The sequence below is a fragment of the Bufo bufo genome, chromosome 3, assembly GCF_905171765.1.
Source record: "Bufo bufo chromosome 3, aBufBuf1.1, whole genome shotgun sequence".
NCBI lineage: Eukaryota > Metazoa > Chordata > Amphibia > Anura > Bufonidae > Bufo > Bufo bufo.
This window is the reverse complement of record NC_053391.1, coordinates 157656867-157679025: the sequence shown is the minus strand read 5'-3', so window position 1 is coordinate 157679025 and position 22159 is coordinate 157656867. Positions and strand designations below refer to the sequence as shown.

The 22159-nt window shown below is 44.1% G+C and overlaps 1 protein-coding gene across 1 annotated transcript in view; it reads left to right on the top strand.

Moving 5' to 3' along the window:
• LOC120993678 (acetylserotonin O-methyltransferase-like) overlaps window positions 1–22159 on the top strand; it is a 350706-nt gene that overhangs the window by 214572 nt on the left and 113975 nt on the right. The gene's annotated exons all lie outside the window — the stretch shown is intronic.

Sequence of the window (22159 nt, the reverse complement as noted above, 5' to 3'; positions counted from 1 at the left end):
ATGACAAATAAGGTTCATATCATCAGCAGAGATCTACATTCATAACCCCAGCCCATGGCTGTACAGTCGTGGCCAAAAGTTTTGAGAATTACATAAATATTGGAAATTGGAAAAGTTGCTGCTTAAGTTTTTATAATAGCAATTTGCATATACTCCAGAATGTTATGAAGAGTGATCAGATGAATTGCATAGTCCTTCTTTGCCATGAAAATTAACTTAATCCCAAAAAAACCTTTCCACTGCATTTCATTGCTGTCATTAAAGGACCTGCTGAGATCATGTCAGTAATCGTCTTGTTAACTCAGGTGAGAATGTTGACGAGCACAAGGCTGGAGATCATTATGTCAGGCTGATTGGGTTAAAATGGCAGACTTGACATGTTAAAAGGAAGGTGATGCTTGAAATAATTGTTCTTCCATTGTTAATCATGGTGACCTGCAAAGAAATGCATGCAGCCATCATTGCGTTGCATTAAAATGGTTTCACAGGCAAGAATATTGTGGCTACTAAGATTTCACCTCAATTAACAATTTATAGGATCATCAAGAACTTCAAGTAAAGAGGTTCAATTCTTGTTAAGAAGGCTACAGGGCGTCCAAGAAAGTCCAGCAAGTGCCAGGATCGTCTCCTAAAGAGGATTCAGCTGCGGGATCGGAGTGCCACCAGTGCAGAGCTTGCTCAGGAATGGCAGCAGGCAGGTGTGAGCGCATCTGCATGCACAGTGAGGCGAAGACTTTTGGAAGATGGCCTGGTGTCAAGAAGGGCAGCAAAAAAGCCACTTCTCTCCAAAAAAAACATCAGGGACAGATTGATCTTCTGCAGAAAGTATGGTGAATGGACTGCTGAAGACTGGGGCAAAGTCATATTCTCCGATGAAGCCTCTTTCCGATTGTTTGGGGCATCTGGAAAAAGGCTTGTCCGGAGAAGAAAAGGTGAGCGCTACCATCAGTCCTGTGTCATGCCAACAGTAAAGCTTCCTGAGACCATTCATGTGTGGGGTTGCTTCTCATCCAAGGGAGTGGGCTCACTCACAATTTTGTCCAAAAACACAGCCATGAATAAAGAATGGTACCAAAACACCCTCCAACAGCAACTTCTTCCAACAATCCAACAACAGTTTGGTGAAGAACAATGCATTTTCCAGCACGATGGAGCACCGTGCCATAAGGCAAAAGTGATAACTAAGTGGCTCGGGGACCAAAACGTTGACATTTTGGGTCCATGGCCTGGAAACTCCCCAGATCTTAATCCCATTGAGAACTTGTGGTCAATCCTCAAGAGGCGGGTGAACAAACAAAAACCCACTAATTCTGGCAAACTCCAAGAAGTGATTATGAAAGAATGGGTTGCTATCAGTCAGGAATTGGCCCAGAAGTTGATTGAGAGCATGCCCAGTCGAATTGCAGAGGTCCTGAAAAAGAAGGGCCAACACTGCAAATACTGACTCTTTGCATAAATGTCATGTAATTGTCGATAAAAGCCTTTGAAACGTATGAAGTGCGTGTAATTATATTTCACTACATCACAGAAACAACTGAAACAAAGATCTAAAAGCAATTTAGCAGCAAACTTTGTGAAAACTAATATTTGTGTCATTCTCAAAACTTTTGGCCACGACTGTACATCACTTCAGCTAATCATGCAGAACACTCCCGGGTCCAGCCCCTCCCCACCACCTGGCCAGCATGCCAAAAGTTTGTTCCCCCCTCCCCACCACCTGGCCAGCATGCCAAAAGTTTGTTTTCTAACCGCTGTACATGCAACTTGTGTTTTAATTTGAAAATTGTCCTGATGAAGGGGGCGCTTTACCTGAAGAACTCCTCTATACACTGGCAGCACCGAAGGACTGGTTCCCTCTTTTTCTCCTTGTTTTCTTTTCTTCTGTGTATGCAGCTTCCCCCCAGTATGTCTGAAAGAGAGGCCCCTCTCCACCCCCCCCCCCCCCCCCCGCAGAGTTACCCCCCTCCCGTCACCACAAGCAGCAGAAGCTGCAACAGCATCAGTCAGTTCAGTCTCCTCAACATAAAGAAGTAGTTTTTACATGTTCCACACCAGGCTGATGGCAGTCAACAAGTCGACAGCTCCCACCTTTATGACCAGGTTCAGGCATACCTACATTCTTGCCAGTCTCTGGCGCATAACCTGACCCCAAGATTTCTGGGTAGGCAGACTGGAAGAGGGACCCAAACTGGCACAGCACACTCTCTTTCTTCTTGCCTATCCTCCAGTCTCCACCAGTATCCAAAACATCACTTTGTCAAAATTAACGAAGCCAGGATTGGGGAGGATTTCCACTCTCCTCTGGCTGAGGCCAATGAATAGATCTGGCCTCGCTGGTGTTGCCCCATCTTGCCACTGTTGCTGTCTGCCTGCCTCTATAATGCCACCGCCACCATCATGCCACTGTTGCTACCTTCCAACCATTATGTTCCTTATGGCTGCTGCTGCCTCCATCATGCTACCACCACCATCATGACACTGCTGCGACCTGCCAATCATCATGTTCTGTTCAGCTAATGCTGCCTCCATCACCACTGGTGCCATCGTGCCATTGCTTCGGCCAGCCGACCATCATCTTCCGTAAGGCTGACGCCTCCATAGTGCTGCTGCCTGATTGCCAACATATGGCTGCTGCTGCCACCACTGCTGCCTTAGCTGCTAATCCCTTACTGCCAATGCTATTGGTCCCCGAAAACCACTTTTTCATTTTTTATTGTTTATTATCCCATAACACTGTGTCTGTTTAAACATCATCTGCCCCCAATAATAGACAGTTTTTAGAAGGTTTGGAATATGAAAAAAGCATAACACACGTTATCACGCAGTGCATTTTTAAACACGCTGTATATTAAAGCTATGAAACATGCATTTACCCATAGCTATGTATGTCAGTGTCACTCAGACATCATTTACTATTATGGTCATTACAGTTAGGGAGGGGGAAAGGTTTAAAGAAAAAAAATCATGAAAAATAAATGAAAAGAGACAACTCCTTTTCCCCATAATTCTGTGTCCTAGGAGGCTAGAGGGGGTTATATATCAACTTTCAGGGCAATTTGAGCAACTTTGGTTCAGCCTGATTCGATTCAGGTCTGAACAGAACTTCAAAAACTCACAAAAAAAAGTGTCCTAAACGGGTGGAAATGCTCGAAACCCAGACACTGTAGCGTGTCTATAACTGGGGGAGCAATTCCTCTGCATGCGGTAACAGCAATCCCCAGCAAAAAATGCATACAATGGAGGATGCCGGGGCGGACCGCATGCACCACAAGGACAGATGTGCTGTGCTGTGTGTGCTTATGACCTTTTTCAAGTTATCCATCCATCATGATTGTACCTCATTGTGCACAAAGCAAGGTCCATAAAGGCATGGTCGGGTGAGTTTGGTGAGAAGAATTTGACTGGCCCTTGACCTCAGCCCCTGAAACACTTTTAGCATGAACTAGAATGGAGATTGTGACCAAGGACTTCACAACCAACATCAGTGTCTGGCCTCAAAAATGCTCTTCAGGATGAATAGGCAAAAAGTCCACAAAAACCTTATAAAAGAGTGAATAGTGTTTTAGCTGCAAAGGGGGGAGCCAACTCTGTATTAATGCTTATGGATTTAAGATGGGATGTCATAAAAGCTTCTGTAATGCTTATGTGTGGCAATACTTTCATCCATATAGTTTATTCATACTACCACTACATGATGGATGGATAACTTGAAAAAGGTCATAAGCACACACAGCATATTTTTCAGTGCAGATTCCGCAATGTGTTATTAATATATATATATATATATATATATATACACTATTTATATAAAAATACAGTACAACACCTATGAATATAGTTTAAAATAATATCTTAGCCACATTTATGTTTTTATTGCATGTATATTAGGAAACTGCATTAAAGAGGACCTTTTATGGGCCCAGACATTATAAACTAAGTATCAGGATACTATTTTTCCTGGGGGCCGCTCTGTTCGCCTGCTGTGGCTCCCATTGTATTATCCCGTCTGGTATGCCAATTAGTGGCATCGGAGCAATGAGGAGGAGACTGAGTCTTTCTCAGTGGGCGTCTCCTTCTCCCCTGGCTGTAGTAAGTTTATTTTTCTCTCTGGCTGTGACGCTATCCGCTGCGATTGGACAGCGCTACAACAAGGGGAGAAGGAGACACCCACGGAGAAAGACTCAGTCTCCTCCTCATTGCTCCGATGCTATTAATTAGCATACCAGGCGGGATAATACAATGGGAGCCACAGCGGGCGAATGGAGTGGCGCCCAGGAAAAAAAAGTAAGTGCCGTTAGATCCCTGCATTATCCCCTATGTATCCTGATACTTAGTTTATAATGTCTGGACCCATGAAAGGTCCTCGTTTAAGAGCAATTCCTAATGTTATATATCCATACACTCTGAATGTAGAGTAAGAAAAACAATACATGCATATGAGATGCTATCCTTTGCTGTCATTTCTTCCTTTTATATACTGCACCTTCAAGGAAATGTATCTTCTGCTCCTTATCTGTTACAAAATGCTTCTTAGATGCTTGCACAACTTTTGCCAGGTCCATAATGGTGACAGTTGACTCCTTATATGTAGATACAAGTTGTTTTGCAAGACTTCCTGTACATCCTATAAGAGAAAGGGGTATTTTTAAGTGCAAGTTGGGAACAATGAACAATATATACTGTATATATATATATACAGTGGGATGCGAAAGTTTGGGCAAACCTTGTTAATCGTCATGATTTTCCTGTATAAATCGTTGGTTGTTAAGATAAAAAATGACAGTTAAATATATCATATAGGAGACACACACAGTGATATTTGAGAAGTGAAATGAAGTTTATTGGATTTACAGAAAGTGTGCTATAATTGTTTAAACAAAATTAGGCAGGTGCATACATTTGGGCACTGGTGTCATTTTATTGATTCCAAAACCTTTAGAACTAATTATTGGAACTCAAATTGGCTTGGTAAGCTCAGTGACCCCTGACCTACATACACAGGTGGATACAATTATGAGAAAGAGTATTTAAGGGGGTCAATTGTAAGTTTCCCTCCTCTTTTAATTTTCTCTGAAGAGTAGCAACATGGGGGTCTCAAAACAACTCTCAAATGACCTGAAGACAAAGATTGTTCACCATCATGGTTTAGGGGAAGGATACAGAAAGCTGTCTCAGAGATTTCAGCTTCTGTTTCCATAGTTAGGAACATATTGAGGTAATGGAAGACCACAGGCTCAGTTCAAGTTAAGGCTCGAAGTGGCAGACCAAGAAAAATCTCGGATACCCAGAAGCGACGAATGGTGAGAACAGTCAGAGTCAACCCACAGACCAGCACCAAAGACCTACAACATCATCTTGCTGCAGATGGAGTCACTGTGCATCGTTCAACCATTCGGCGCATTTTACACAAGGAGATGCTGTATGCGAGAGTGATGCAGAGGAAGCCTTTTCTCCGCCCACAGCACAAAAAATGCCGCTTGAGGTGGGCTAAAGCACATTTGGACAAGCCAGCTTCATTTTGGAGTAAGGTGCTGTGGACTGATGAAACTAAAATTTTGTTATTTGGCCATAACAAGGGGCATTATGCATGGAGGAAAAAGAACACAGCATTCCAAGAGAAACACCTGCTACCTACAGTAAAATATGGTGGTGGTTCCATCATGCTGTGGGGCTGTGTGGCCAGTGCAGGGACTGGGAATCTTGTCAAAGTTGAGGGACGCATGGATTCCACTCAGTATCAGCAGATTCTGGAGACCAATGTCCAGGAATCAGTGACAAAGCTGAAGCTGCGCCGGGGCTGGATCTTTCCACAAGACAACGACCCTAAACACTGCTCAAAATCCACTAAGGCATTTATGCAGAGGAACAAGTACAACGTTCTGGAATGGCCATTTCAGTCCCCAGACCTGAATATAATTGAAAATCTGTGGTGTGACTTAAAGAGAGCTGTCCATGCTCGGAAGCCATCAAACCTGAATGAACTAAAGATGTTTTGTAAAGAGGAATGGTCCAAAATACCTTCAACCAGAATCCAGATTCTCATTGGAACCTACAGGAAGCGTTTAGAGGCTGTAATTTCTGCAAAAGGAGGATCTACTAAATATTAATTTCATTTCTTTTTTGTGGTGCCCAAATTTATGCACCTGCCTAATTTTGTTTAAACAATTATAGCACACTTTCTGTAAATCCAATAAACTTCATTTCACTTCTCAAATATCACTGTGTTTGTCTCCTATATGATATATTTAACTGCCATTTTTTATCGTAACAACCAACGATTTATACAGGAAAATCATGACGATTAACAAGGTTGCCCAAACTTTCGCATCCCACTGTATATATATATATATATATATATAAAGAAAGTCCAACGGGAGCACCAACCAAGGAAGTGGGTGCAATGTCCAAGAGGGGGCAACGGCAATCCCCTAATAATATAATAGAGAAAGCAGGACTGCACTCCAAATTGTGATGAAAATCAAAGCAGTTTTATTCACCCATATTATGGCAAATCTTGCGACGTTTCAGCTCATACGAGCCTTCCTCACGCATAGAGACAATGAAAGTGAAGACATATATAAAGAGTTTCAACAACATGTCCCACCCATCAAGGTGTGGTTGCAATCAGCTTAAATTACAAACATGTGATACAAGTATAAAGTGCATGTTTCCAAAGTGACTAGTGTCATACGTTCTATAATAGCAGGATGAAATCCATTGCATACAGAACGCAACATATACATAACTTTGTTCCAATTAGAATAATAAAATAGTGACAACATAGTGGATAAGGATCATAGAAGTGTAAACCCGGAAAGCCATGGAGCCCACATATACCGTCACGTTCCCTGAGCGTCTTGATCTCCTCAGTGCGCATGACCAGGATGACATCATCGTGTAAATCACAGTATAAAGGTCATGCGCATGCGTTCTGCAAGGTTTCACCTAACATCGCCATCTTACTTGAGGGCAGAATGCCCTATTTATCCGTTCACATTCATCACATAGATGATAGCAAATCATATTTACTCTAGACAGTGATTGTAGAACGGAATATTTAGAAAATATATAGAGCGCGGACCGCAGTAGGGATCTCCTACACACACCAGTATCAGGACCGGGGTCCCCACCTTTAGGAAGGGATACCAGACCATGGGGCCGTGTATGGCGGAGGGGGGCATCTCCATGAACCCCGCCGACAACCGTAACCCCCTTACTGGCACTAAAGCGGTCATGGAGGGATTATCGTTCACCATTGCAGAGACAGCATCGCACAAAAAATTAATAGCAGGTCTGGAATAGCGCATAGAAGAGAGGACGCTAAAGTTGGTACTGGGCTGCATCGTTTCTAACAGGTTAAAGTTCAGGGATCCACATCCAGTATTGTGAAGATTAAAAGATTCTAAAAAGGCAAAAAGAAATATAGATACATTAGTTACCAGATAGATATTCTATTGCAATTGCAATTACGCATAATTCTTTTACGATTCTCATGCACTATTACATGTAGAGGGAGAATGTATTACATACATGTAGGGGAAGGGAGAGCAAGCAACAGCTCCACGGACGCCTATCTGAACTCTACATTTAACCCTCTAGGGTGCAAGCTATCCAAGTCATATATCCACCGCAATTCTCTTTTCTTCAGAATTGCTAAACGGTCCCCACCTCTTCTGGGAAGCACAACATGATCTAAAATCCAGCATCTTAGATCCCGCTCAGTATGCCCAAGGGATCCAAAGTGCCTGGAAACTGGTAAATCAATACTTTTTTTCTTATGAATTCCTATGGTTGTTCAATCTCAGTTTTAATTCTGTGGACGTTTCAACAATGTATATCAAGTTGCACTGGCATGCCAATACATAAATTACAAATGATGATGAGCAATTTAAGTGAAATTTAATAGGATATTCCTTGTGTGTAATGGGATGCCTAAAGGACCTGGATTTGCATATATAGCGGCAATTGACGCAATTGAGACACGGATAGCAACCGAGTCCTGAGTGCGACAATGTCCGCTGTACGCTAATTTTCTTAGGGCCAACATCCGCTTGATGATGATCTTTGATGTTCTTGCTTTTCCGATATGATAAAAGAGGAGGGGACTTGAGTTCTGGTACGTCTTTGATAGACCTACCCAAGATACTCCAATTTTCCTTGAGGATACGTCCCAACTCCACACTACACTCTGAGTATGTGGACATGAAAGGTAATCTCCGGATCTTTTGTGAAGTAGTTATCTTTTTGGTATTATTATGTAAAATCCCATTTTTTTGTTCATCTAGTAGTCTAAGGGGATAGCCCCGCTCCCTAAATTTACCTGCCATCGTTTCCAATGTAGTCACTAGTTCAGTCTGATCCGATACAATACGTTTAGCGCGTAGGAATTGTGAATGTGGAAGATGTTTAACTAGACTACGGGGGTGATTGCTTTCATACCGCAGGATTGTATTCCTGTCAGTTGACTTGACATATAAGCCTGTAGCGATTGAACCATCGACCAATCTGACATTAGTATCCAAAAAGGACAATTGTGTCTTAGAATAAGACACAGTATATTGGAGGTCCAAATCGATACTATTGAGATAGGTATGAAACTCAACCAGTTGTGGTTCTGTACCTGACCACAGGAGGAAGACGTCATCTATGTACCGCCACCACCCAATGACATGTTGAAAGTGGTGGGATACATAGATGAAGTCCTCCTCCATGTGCCGCATATAGATATTTGCGTACATTGGGGCCACATTGGACCCCATCGCAACGCCACGTTTTTGACTAAAAAAGGTGTCTTGAAACAGAAAATAATTATTTTCCAGAATCAATCTCAGTAAGACATTGATAAAACACTTTGAATGTTGTGTTATGGACGAATCATCCAAATATAACAGCAGCAATGCCCCTCTTGTGTCCTATTGACGTGTACAATGATACAACATCAAAGGACACGAGAGTCACAGTCTGCAGACCACCAATGTCCACTGCTCTCAGTTGTTGTAGGAAATGCCCTGTGTCCTGAATGTATGACCTTCCAGCTGTCGAGAATTCTCGTAATATCCTATCAAGGAACATAGCAATTCTACTAAAAACAGAGTCCGTGCCAGAGACGATGGGGTGGCCGGGGGGGTCCACAAGAGTTTTGTGGACTTTAGGCAGTATATATAGAACTGGAGTAATGGGTGATGTCACCGTCACAGTGGAGATCCACTGAGGAAGGGGTTGTCCCCGAAACGCGTATGGTCCCAGGAAGTGAGCGCTAATACCTAAGGAAATTCGACTAACACGACAGGCCTGTCTAAGAAGCAAACCAAGCCCGATCTAAACCTCCGGCAAGTATACCCAGCTGACCAGCAGGGGGAGCTCCGCAACGTGATACGCCGTACCGACGCCAGCTTCGTCACCACGTGGGACGCTGCGTGAAGTGTGAGAAGCAGGGCAGCGGAGGACGCCGTGGAGCGGGAGGCCGGTAAGAGACGCCGAGAATCAGGCGGCGGGCGAGGAGGACACCTGAGAATCCGGTAAGCTAATTTATGTTTACCTCTGGATACAACTAGCGCACTTTACAGCCGGCTGGCAGATATACACAGCGCACCAGAGTCACGGATCCAGGGACTATTGAGGTCGATTTGACCTACAGTTACAGGACAACGGTATATATATTTTTGGACTGCTCAAACTGCATATTGTTATCAAGGAACGGCACGAGTGCATTTCAATCTCTTCTTTGAAGATACTACAATTATATTATAACTAAGGACCCATTATCCCTGACAAGGAGATATATATATGGTGGACTATTTACCTACGGTATTTCCTTCACATATATTGATTTTTAGGAATATATTTTACACTGATTGATGTGATTTTATTGTGTGTATTGATGTTTTACTATGCATTCTGTATTCAGAATGCTATTATTTTCCCTTAAACCATGTTATAAGGGAAAATAATAATGATCGGGTCTCCATCCGATCGTCTCCTAGCAACCGTGCATGAAAATCGCACCGCATCCGCACTTGCTTGCGGATGCTTGCGATTTTCACACAACCCCATTCATTTCTATGGGGCCTGCGTTACGTGAAAAACGCACAAAGAGGAGCATGCTGCGATTTTCACGCAACGCACAAGTGATGCGTGAAAATCACCACTCATGTGAACAGCCCCATAGAAATGAATGGGTCGGTATTCAGTGCGGGTGCAATGCGTTCACATCCCGCATCGCATCCGCGCGGAATACTCGCTCGTGTGAAAGGGGCCTAAATGTAGAACATTCACCTGAAGATTAATGGACACTCTAGCATACAGGGCAGTCCATATAGGGAAAACAAATACAACACCTACAATACCATAGAATTTCAGTTGCAAAATTCAGATGTGCGCACCTGGAGATGTGTAGAAATAGAGGCAGCATCCCCAAAAAATGAAGAAATTAATGGTTTAATTCAAATGGTAATCCAATACCAGACAATAATTTTTTGGGATGCTGCCTCTATTTCTACACATCGCCAGGGGCGCACATCTGGATTTTGCAACTGAAATTCTATGGTACTGTAGGTGCTGTATTTGTTTTCCTTTTTTAGCATACAGGATAGAATTGTTTCTGTAAGACATCACAGACAATACGTCTAAGACATCTAAGGACCTTCCCTGACATAATGTGGGTACGTACCAGATCACTAAAGCATGGCACAAGAAATTGCTAGCAGAACTGGAGTCCAGGAAGGCCAGTTCAGTGAACCAGATATTAAAATAGGACAGAACCACAGGAATTGTCAGTTTCAGAGAGAAATCATCTTCACCTAGGGTTGTCTCTCCTATAGACCCTAATCACTGGAGTTTCCTGACTTGAGGGGACAATTTCTGACAAAATGACCCTTACCACCACAAAAAAGACACAATTTGCTGATGCATCTGTGCTGGAGCTTCTCATTAGACAACTTGCTTTATCCAGCTCCATGAGCTCTACAGGATGGGATGAGGAAGAAGGAAGCTAAGTTTCTGTAAAGGAGGTACCAGTTGTGGTGTTCTTCTTTCTTGAGCAGATTCTCTGATGCATTTTCTGAAGGGAAGATGTATGCGAGTAGCCAGTGAGATCAATTCATCCAGGGCAGCTGGAAGGTCCCAACCTGCCAATTCATACTTAATGCAACTTGCCGGACCTTCTCAAAAAGAGGCCACTAATGGAAGATATATACTGGCCCCCCCGAAGGGTGGAACAGGCTGAGGTTGCAGAGCTGGTGCTGCAGCTTTAGGTTATGAAGCAGAGACAGTAATATCATCCAGGCGTGCAGAGATCGTGTTCAAATACTGGAGAAGTTGCTTCTATGACTACGTTGGTTAGTCAACTCCTTGGACACATCCTGTAGATTCAACTTGGGTGGACCTCCTGACGAAGCCATGAGGATGAAATGCGCGTCAAGGTGTTTTTCTGGTTCACCCATTGTCTCCCTCCCCCGATCATGTGCACAGGTGAGTTTGGAGGTGTTTGATAATTGTTTTTTTATTTTTGAGTTTAATTTTCATTTTAATTTTCATTCCTGCACCTCTCTGTTTGATGGCTATAGAATCGTTAATTTCTAACGATAATTTGTTTTCCCTTAGTCCTAACAGCGGCACAGATGGGGTTAACTGCCCCTGTGGACTGGTAGGACCGGCGGAATTTTAATGAGCCCAAGAACCAATAAATGATCTTCAGCTCCCTGAAAGGGAGGAGATCACCCCCCAGCCCACCGTGTTTTTAACAAGCATAATGTATTTAGGGTGGGATATTTGTGTGCTGCTGTTAGGACTAAGGGAAAACAAATTATCGTTAGAAATTAACGATTCCCTTACGTCCTCAACAGCAGCACAGATGGGGAGATAGCAAGAAGAATCCCCTAGGGAGGGTCCTCATGCCTGGCAGAACTAAGAACAGTCTGCCCAAAAGCCGAAAACTCTGCCATCCTAGCATCTATACTATAATGGGAGATGAAGGTTGACTCAGAGCTCCAGGAGGCCGCCTTACAGATCAACTCTAAGGGGAGGAGTCTTCTCTCCGCAACCGAGGTGGAGACCGCCCTAGTAGAATGGGCCCTCACAAACTCAGGAGGATCTAAGGATTGGGAGACGAAAGCTTCCATAATGGCCTCCTTGATCCAGCGACTAATGGTGGCTTTAGACGCTTTACGGCCTTTAGACTTACCGGCAAACAGGATAAGAAGATTCTCATCTATCCTGAACTCACTAGATCTATCCACATAGATCTGGAGGCATCTTGAAATATCCAGCGGGTCTCTAGCTGGAGTATCAGAGGAGGAGGCTGTAAACAAAACTGGTAAAGATATTACCTGATTGATGTTCTGGAAAGTAGGCACCTTAGGCCTGAAGTAAGGTAAAAACTTCAGGAGTACTCTATCCTGTAGAAAAATAATGTACGGGTGAATTGCGGAGAAAGCCTGCAATTCAGAAACTCTTTTGGCTGAAGCTATAGCCAGAAGAAAGACCATCTTTAAAGTCAAAAATTTTAAATTTACCTCCTCCAAGGGCTCGAAGGGGGGAGATGCTAGCCCCCTGAGCACTACTGAAAGATCCCACTGGGGGATAGGTTTCGATATAGTAGGCTTTAGTCTTTCAGCTCCCTTCAGGAAGCGTTTGATGAGTGGGTCCCGAGAATGTGGCCTGTTGAGACAGGCCGAGATGGCATAAACCTGTACCTTCAAGGTAGCTGGAGATAGGCCTCTATCTAATCCATCCTAAAGAAATTGAAGTATCGCAGGAAGGGGCGGATCTGCAGACGCCACCTGTCTGGAATCACACCATGCCTCGAAGATTCTCATGATCCTGGAGTAGGCCTTCTTTGTAGACTCTGCTCGGGAATGCGACAAAGTTCTCAGGACCGACTCGGAAAGCCCTTCTATGTTGGGAAGGGACTGATCAACCTCCAGGCTGTCAGGTTGAACCTGTGCAGATCTAGGCAGAGGTGAGTGTCCCACGACACCAGGGTCTGCTCCGGGGGGAGTCTCCAGTATTGTCCCCGACTCATCTGAATGAGCTGGATAAACCAGGATCTTCTGGGCCAAAACGGTATGATGGCTATTACCGAGGCCTGATCCTGACGGATTTTCATCAATACCCTCGGTATCATGGAAAAGGGAGGGAAGATGTAAGCCAGCCTGAACCTCCACGGTGTTGACAGAGCATCTATCGCCAGGGGGTTGTCTTCCCTGTAGAGGGAACAGAACCTCATCACCTTGGCGTTGAACCTGGTTGCCATGAGATCCACTTCTGGCATACCCCATCTGTGAACTAGCTGCCTGAAGATCTCCGGATGCAGAGACCACTCCATGGTCGGTAATCCTCGACTTAAGCGGTCCGCTATCATATTGAGGGAGCCTCGAATATGAACGGCAGATAGATGGGAAAGGTTCAGCTCTGCCCACTGAAGAATTACCCCGATCTCTGACAGAAGGGTCAATGATCTTGTGCCTCCCTGTTTGTTTATATAGAGAACTGCAGTCATATTGTCTGACTGGACTTTCACTGCTTTGCCCCGGATCTGAGGCGCAAAGTTAAGGAGGGCTAGCCGGATAGCTCGCATCTCGCGAAGATTGGAGGAAAGATGCCGCTCCAGAGGAGACCAAGATCCCTGAATTGGGGATCCGTCCAGGTGAGCGCCCCAGCCTACAAGGGACGCGTCTGTAGTCAATATGACCCAAGCTGGTTGGGTCATAGACTTCCCTGCTGGTAGCTGAAACCACCATCTGAGGGAATTTCGGGTTTGACCGGACAGGGAGCACAGGGAATCTAGCCCCGCAGGGCTGCCGTTCCATAGGTGTAAGACCTCCGACTGAAGAGGACGGAGGTGCCATAGCGCCCAAGGGACCGCATCCGCAGCCGCTGACATGAGCCCCAGCATCTTCATGAGAGTCCGGATAGAGACTCGACGAGGGACATAAAGGACCTTTGCCAAGTCCTGAATCCGCGCTCTCCTTTCTGGAGTCAACCGGAGGGACATCTCCACAGAGTCGACCACGAATCCTAAGTAATGGATTGAAGTCGATGGGCTCACATTCGACTTCTGCCCGTTGATAATCCAGCCTAGGCGGAAGAGAAAAGAGATTGCGACCTGAAGATGGTGGGTAAGGATCGTAACTGAAGAGGCTATGAAAAGCCAATCGTCCAGATAAGGAATAATAGTCAGTCCTTGGAGTCTCAAAGCTGCCACCACCGAAACCACCACCTTGGTGAAGATAAGGGGGGCAGAAGAGATTCCGAAGGGAAGCACGGCGAACTGAAAGTGCCTGCAAACCCCTGAAATCTGGACCGCGATCCTGAGGAGTTTCCGGGAAGCGGAATGGATCGGAATGTGAAGGTACGCATCCTTGAGGTCCAGAGTAGCCATGACGTCCCCAGGATTGAGGATATGGCTGACTGACCTTATGGTTTCCATGCAAAACCTTGTTTTCCTTATAAATCGATTGAGGAATCTCAAATCGATGATCATCCGGAGATCTCCTGTCTTCTTGGGAACCAGGAACACTGGTGAATAAATCCCTAGGCCCCTCTCCCCTGCCAGTACCTCCTCTAGGGCTCCCTTGGAAATATAGTCCTGAATGTAAGATTCTAGGACCACCTGTATGGCAGACCCGAAGTTTCGTGTGGCGATGAATCTCTCTGGGGGGAGAGAGATAAGATCTACCCGGTACCCGGCGGAAACTATGTCCTGGACCCAGGGGTCTGCAATCAACCAGCTCCAAGAGTCTTTGAAATGGGTAAGACGGCCCCCCATGGGAATCTGGGGGAGGGGTACGGGAAAATCTAGAGGAGACACTGCAGGGGCAGCAGGGCTTATCCAAGAGCCTCGAGGAGGCCCATAGTCAGGAGGGTTTTGCCTCCCTGGTGGGTTTGCGGGGGCGTCTCGGATATTTACGAGACGCCCCCCCCAATCTCTGCGCCTAGACTGCTGCCCAGGACGACCTCCGCCCTTCTTTTCCTGTCTGGGGCGTCCCCGAAAGGGCTGCTGGGGGAGGCTCTTCCCTTTTTTATCGGAGAGCCCCTCCATTATTTTGTCCAATTCGGACCCGAATAACCTATCTGGTTCGAAGGGGAGCACACAAAGGTTAAACTTGGATGCATTATCCGCGATCCACGGTTTCAGCCAGAGTGGTCTGCGGGCAGCTGAAACTAGGGCCATAGTTTTGGCGGCCAGCTTCAGCTGCATCTGGGAGGAATCAACTAAAAAGTCCATAGCCAGGTTGGCTGACTTGAAGGCTGCCAGGATGTCGTCTCTTGATACGCTCTGGTCCACATCCGTCTGGATTTGATTAAGCCTAGAGCGTAGATAGGTGGCTACCTCAGTGGCCGCAATGGAAGTAGATGCGGAGGCAGCGGCCGTCGCGTAACCCCTCCTAAGGGTGCACTCTGCCCTCCGGTCTAGAGGGTCCTGCAGGCTAGACCCATCGTCTGCAGGGACTAGAGTGCGCCGGGACAACTTGGCTATAGCCATGTCCACCTTGGGAACGGAACCCCACGATTCCACCAAGGGTTTAGCCATCGGGTACATGAGTCTGAATTTTCTGGTAAGCACTGGACCCTTCTCAGGCTTTTTCCACTCTGTGCGCATCACAGAGAGGAGGGTCTCATCCGCTCTAAAGACACGCTGTGTCCGACCGGCGGGATCGGAGGACTCCCCCATGTCAACATCCTGGTCCCCCGACCTGATGGACTTGAGTAACTTCTGCGTCTTTTCTGGAGGGAAAAAGCAAGAAGTAGATTCTTCTTCCTCAGAAGAAGAAGACCCCACTGAACAGGGGGTAGGTCTTTCGACCGGTGCGACCACCTCCATGGGAGTCTGAGAGGGACCTGGTAGCCTCTCATTAAGCAGCTGAACTACTCCCTTGATGGAATCATCCACGTATGTCTTGGTCAATTGGAACATCTCCTGCATCGTGGGTTCCGTGGATGCCGTGCGACAACTCTCACATCTGGAGTAAGGACAGCTGTCATCTAGGGGTGTGTTACATTCGTAACATGCCAAATGCTTCCTCTTGGCCCCAGCCTTCCGCTGATCCTGCTCCTTAGGGGAAGCCATAGTCTGTAATGGAAGAAACAAAAACAGGTCATAACACCTACAATATCAGGAGGTGGAGAAAACCAGACCTTAAGGGGGCCCACCAGCACTAGAAGAAATAGAGCTGAAAGAAGAGGAAGTACAAAACCCAAGCAAAGCAATACTGCAGGAATATCACAAAGCACAGGAGAGCTCTGGAGCTAACTTGTGAAAGCAACGCAACCAGAGCACTGACTGATGGGCTCTGGGCGCTTAAAAGGAGGAAGCCCCGCCCAATGGGCGGGTTCCTGAAACGAGATCAGCACCACTCCCTTTTTTTTTTCTTGTAGAAAAACCAGAGCCTATACTGGCTCTACCTATACGAAAATTGTCTCCCCAGACTAATCCTAAGTCCAGGATGTCCTTCTAGGGAGCCAGTTTAACCACTTCCCATCTGGGCCCTTTGCCCCCTTCCTGACCAGGCCAAATTTTGCAAAACTGACATATCTCACTTTATGTGGTAATAACTTTGGAACGCCTTTATTTATCCAAGTCATTCAGAGATTGTTTTCTCGTGACACATTGTACTTCATGATAGTCATAAATTTGAGTCAAAATATTTTACCTTTATTTATGAAAAAATCCCAAATTTACCCAAAAATTTGAAAAATTCGCAATTTTCTAAATTTCAATTTCTCTGCTTTTAAAACAGAAAGTGATACCTCATAAAATATTTATTATTTAACATTCCCTATATGTCTACTTTATGTTGGCATCATTTTAGAAATGTCCTTTTTTTTTTTTAGGACGTTAGAAGGCTTAGAAGTTTAGAAGCAATTCTTCAAATTTTTAAGAAAATTGCCAAAACCCACTTTATAAGGACCAGTTCAGGTCTGAAGTCACTTTGTGGGGCCTACATAGTGGATACCCCCATAAATGACCCCATTGTAGAAACTACACCCCTCAAGGTATTCAAAACCGATTTTACAAACTTTGTTAACCCTTTAGGCGTTCCACAAGAATTAAAGGAAAATGGAGATCAAATTTTTAAATTTCACTTTTTTGGCAGATTTTCCATTTTAATCAATTTTTTTCTTTAACACATCGATGGTTAACAGCCAAACAAAACTCAATATTTATTGCCCAGATTCTGCGGTTTACAGAAACACCCCACATGTGGTCGTAAACTGCTGTATGGGCACACGGCAGGGCGCAGAAGGAAAGGAACTCCACATGGTTTTTAGATGCCATGTCCCATTTGAAGCCCCCTGATGCACCCTTACAGTAGAAACTCCCAAGAAGTGACCCCATTTTGGAAACTAGGGGATAAGGTGCCAGTTTTATTAGTACTATTTTTGGGTACATATGATTTTTTGATCATTGTTGTTTTAGCACAGTTTCTATATATTTATTTTTACAGCGTTCACCTGAGGGGTTTAGTCAAGTGACATTTTTATAGAGCAGATTGTTACGGACGTGGCGATACCTAATATGTATACTTTTTCTCATTTATTAAAGTTTTACACAATAATAGCATTTTTGAAACCAAAAAATTATGTTTTAATGTGTCCATGTTCTGAGAGCTATAGTTTTTTTATTTTTTGAGAGATCTTCTTATGTAGGGGCTCATTTTTTGCGGGATGAGGTGACGGTTTTATTGGTACTATTTTGTGGGACATACGCATTTTTGATCACTTGGTGTTGCACCTTTTGTGATGCAAGGTGACAAAAATTGCTTGTTTTGACACAGTTTTTTTTTTTTTTTTTTTACGGTGTTCACCCGAGGGGTTAGGTCATGTGATATTTTTATAGAGCTGGTTTTTACGGACGCGGCAATACCTAATATGTATACTTTTTTTTATTTGTTTCACTTTAACACAATAATAGCATTTTTGAAACCAAAAAAATGATGTTTTAGTGTCTCCATGTTCTAAGAGCTATAGTTTTTTTATTTTTTGAGAGATTTTCTTATGTAGGGGCTCATTTTTTGCGGGATGAGGTGACGGTTTTATTGGTACTATTTTGTGGGACATACGCATTTTTGATCACTTGGTGTTGCACCTTTTGTGATGCAAGGTGACAAAAATTGCTTGTTTTGACACAGTTTTTTTTTTTTTTTTTTTACGGTGTTCACCCGAGGGGTTAGGTCATGTGATATTTTTATAGAGCTGGTTTTTACGGACGCGGCAATACCTAATATGTATACTTTTTTTTATTTGTTTCACTTTAACACAATAATAGCATTTTTGAAACCAAAAAAATGATGTTTTAGTGTCTCCATGTTCTAAGAGCTATAGTTTTTTTATTTTTTGAGAGATTTTCTTATGTAGGGGCTCATTTTTTGCGGGATGAGGTGACGGTTTTATTGGTACCATTTTGTGGGACATACGCGTTTTTGATCACTTGGTGTTGCACCTTTTGTGATGCAAGGTGACAAAAATTGCTTGTTTTGAGACATTTTTTTTTATTTTTTTTTTACGGTGTTCACCCGAGGGGTTAGGTCATGTGATATTTTTATAGAGCTGGTTTTTACGGACGCGGCAATACTAAATATGTCTATTTTATTTTATTTTTTCTATTTTTAATTTTTTTTTTATTCCTTACTTGGGATTTTTTTTTTTTTTACATGTGAAACTTTTTTTTATTTTATTTTTTCAACCCTTTATTTTATTTTTATTTTATTTTACACTTTTCGTCCCCCATAAGGTCATACAAGACCTCTGGGGGACATTTACTTCACTTTTTATTTTTTTTTACACTGTTGATTTCTCCTGTAACTGGGGCTGACATAGTAGCCCCAGTTACAGGACAAATGCACCCCTATAGAGGCTGTACAGCAGCAATCCTGCGCTGTACAGCCTCAGTGCAGGGCTGATCGAGGTCTCTGAGAGACCTCACACAGCTCCTGCACTCTCCGGTCACGGCGGTCACATGACCGCCGGGCCGGAACAGGAAGCGCACAGCGCTTCCTGCTCTGCAGACACAGCGCTCGGTGAGCGCTGTGTCTGCAGCGATCGTGAAGGCAGGGACACCTGGGAACTGTCCCTGCCTTGTCTTAGGGTTGCCCTGCTGTCACTGACAGCGGGCAACCCGATCAGCAGCTGCACGATTAGCGTGCAGCTGCTATTTCTGACAGGACGTTTTAAAACGTGCTGTCAGAAATAGACGTCCACCCATAGGACGTTTATATCCTATGGGCGGACGTGAGGCGGTTAAAAGAAAGGTGAGTTTTATACATCACTGCAACGCTTCGGAAAACCGGAAGTGACGTAGCGCACCTAGGGCGCGTCACTTCCGGAAAATGGCGGCGCCCATAGCGCCGCACACATGCGGTAACGGAGGGACGGAGCACCGTCTACAGATGATGAGAGAAGAGGGGAGGGGACGCTCCCCTCCCCGACGGTACCCCAGACCGAAATCGCCATGATCAGGCCTAAAATAAAGGCACTGAGATCCATAGAAAGCGAGCTAAGCTTAAGGAGGGGAAAAGAACCCCTAAGCAATCTTCAGCTCCCAGAGAGGGAGCGACACGCCAGTCCACCTGTCCAGAGGACAGAAAAAAACACGGTGGGCTGGGGGGTGATCTCCTCCCTTTCAGGGAGCTGAAGATCGTTTATTGGTTCTTGGGCTCATTAAAATTCCGCCGGTCCTACCAGTCCACAGGGGCAGTTAACCCCATCTGTGCTGCTGTTGAGGACATAAGGGAAGTATTATTTACAGAGATGTCAATGATAAAATTCTCTTGACCAGTAAAATAGTATAACAATTATTATTACCTCCAAGATCATAGACTGTGTGGAACTCAGAGAGGTCAAAAGCTTGTACAATATCTTTTCCACAAATATTCCATGTTGAGTCCATAAAATGCATAAAAGTTGTCATGTCCTCTTCTGATCTAATATTAAACAATCATAAATGAATTAGTTATGTTAAAAACAAGAACAGCCTCTTATGCCTTAATTTTTAAGAGGTCGCTAACTTTACTAAAAACATTTTATGTCATAGAGATATACCAAAAGTTTTTATCAGTGGGGGTTTGAGCACTGAGACCCACCAATCCTAGAATGTTTTAATTCTATCCTCAGTAGGGGGATAGTATGCACACTTCTCTCAACTTATGTTATAGCGATCACTGGTGGTCTGAGAATGTAGACCACAGCTGATCTAAACTTTTGATATGTTTCTATGACATATCAAAAGTTTTTTGAAAATTTAGCAACCGTTTATACAACTAGGAAATCGGTAACCTTGCAGGTGTCTTTGCACAGTTTTCATTTTGTTTTCCTCTTTGGTTGCTAATTGCATTTGGTACATATTTTATGTCCACCCCTGAGTTTCTATGACTGAAAGTTGCAATTTCGTAGTGGTTTACTTTACGTTAACATATTTTTAATATCACAGTAAGGCCTCATGCACACGAACGTACTTTCTTTCCGTATCCATTCAGTTTTTTTTGCGGACTGTATGCGTAACCATTCATTTCAATGGGTCCGCAAAAAAACGGAAGTTACTCCGTGTGCATTCCGTTTCCCTATGTCCATATTTCTGTTCTGCAAAAAAATAGAACATGTCGTATTATTGTCCACATTACGGACAAGGATAGGACTGTTCTATTAGGGGCCAGCTGTTCCGTTCTGCAAAATACGGAATGCACACGGATGTCATCCGTATTTTTTGCGGATCTGTTTTTTGGTGACCGCAAAATACATACGGTCGTGTGCATGAGGCCTAAGTATGTGGTTACATTTTGTAATTAAAAGGGTTGTCCAGGTTCAGAGCTGAACCCGGACATTCCCATATTTTCACCCAGGCAGCCCCCCTGACAAGTGCATCAAAGCATTTCATGCTACAATGCTATCCTTTGCCCTGCACTTAATCGCCCATGGCAAAGGCTTTTTCAGGAGATCTGCTGATGTACCGGGCTCTCCTTTGAGGCATGCACCCAGCAGTAAGGCCTGGTGACGTCACTGTCACGGACGTTCCCGTGGCAGGTACCAGGAGATCGGAGAGACTGGCAACTTGTGGGTTAAATTGACAAGTTAACTGTGGATCTTATTGTTTCTGTGTTTTGGTGAATGCCACACCCTTTGCTTCAGGTGTTGCTTGTTGGTAAACTGCCTTTCTCATAAGTAGCAGTTTCTCACTCTTGGAGGCGTGGTTTATAGATTTTCCTCCTGCCTTCTAACTAGCTGGTCGGTTGTACTCTATGGTAACATAGTAAAATAGTATATAAGGCCGAAGAAATACATTTGTCCATCCAGTTCGGCCTGTTATCCTGCACGTTGATTCAGAGGAAGGCAAAAAAAAAACATGTGAGGTAGAAGCCAATTTTCCCCACTTAAGGACGAAAAAATTCCTTCCCGACTCCAATCAGAATAACACTCTGGATCAACGACCGCTCTCTAGTAGATATAGCATGTAATATTATAACACTCCAGAAATTCATCCAAGCCCCTCTTGAATTCCTTTATTGTACTCACCATCACCACCTCCTAAGGCAGAGAGTTCCATAGTCTCACTGCTCTTACCGTAAAGAATGCTTTTCTATGTTTGTGTACAAACCTTCTTTCCTCCAGATGCAGAGGGTGTCCCCTCGTCATAGTCCTGGGGATAAATAGATGATGGGAGAGATCTCTGTACTGTCCCCTGATAAATTTATACATAGTAATTAGATCTCCCCTCAATCGTCTTTTTTCTAAAGTTAATAACCCTAATGTTGATGATCTTTCGGGGTACTGTATTTGCCCCATTCCAGTTATTACTTTACTTGCCCTCATCTGAACCTTCTCCAGCTCTTCTATGTCTGCCTTGTTCACAGGAGCCCAGAACTGTACACAGTACTCCATGTGTGGTCTGACTAGTGATTTGTAAAGTGGTAGGATTATGTTCTCATCACGGGCATCTATGCCCCTTTTAATGCAACCCATTATCTTATTGGCCTTGGCAGTAGCTGCCTGACACTGTTTTTTTCTGCTTAGTTTGCTGTTTATTAAAATTCCTAGGTCCCTTTCCATGTCAGTGTTACTGAGTGTTTTAACATTTAATATGCACGGGTGATTTGCATTATTCCTTCCCATGTGCATAACCTTACATTTGTCAGTGTTAAACCTCATCTGCCACAGCCTCTAAACT